Genomic DNA, 489 nt, shown 5'->3' with positions numbered 1-489 from the left:
AGACTATATAAACATCTTAAAGAAAAAGAGACCATGTGGAGATGGTACAAGAGACTATATAAAGATCTTACAGAAAAAGAGACCATGTGGAGATGGTACATAAGACTATATAAACATCTTACAGAAAAAGAGACCATGTGGAGATGGTACAAGAGAATATATAAACATCTTACAGAAAAAGAGACTATGTGGAGATGGTACAAGAGACTATATAAACATCTTACAGAAAAAGAGACTATGTGGAGATGGTACAAGAAGTGACTATGATTGAAAGAGCCTGCTACCTTGTCTGTGGAAAAAAAATGGAAGAAGATGTCGTTACTATCAGCCACAATATAAAACCAGAAAATGTATGCAATATGATTTCTTAGATGTAGTTTCTTTAGATACTTTGCTATATATTGATTGCAATCGTAATACAGGATCAGTGATATCAATACTTCTATACATACAAACATGATTAAATACACATTATCAGGATCTAAAAAA

The sequence above is a fragment of the Limulus polyphemus genome, unplaced genomic scaffold (genome assembly GCF_000517525.1).
Source record: "Limulus polyphemus unplaced genomic scaffold, Limulus_polyphemus-2.1.2 Scaffold879, whole genome shotgun sequence".
Lineage (NCBI taxonomy): Eukaryota > Metazoa > Arthropoda > Merostomata > Xiphosura > Limulidae > Limulus > Limulus polyphemus.
Note: the sequence above shows the minus strand (reverse complement) of the source record.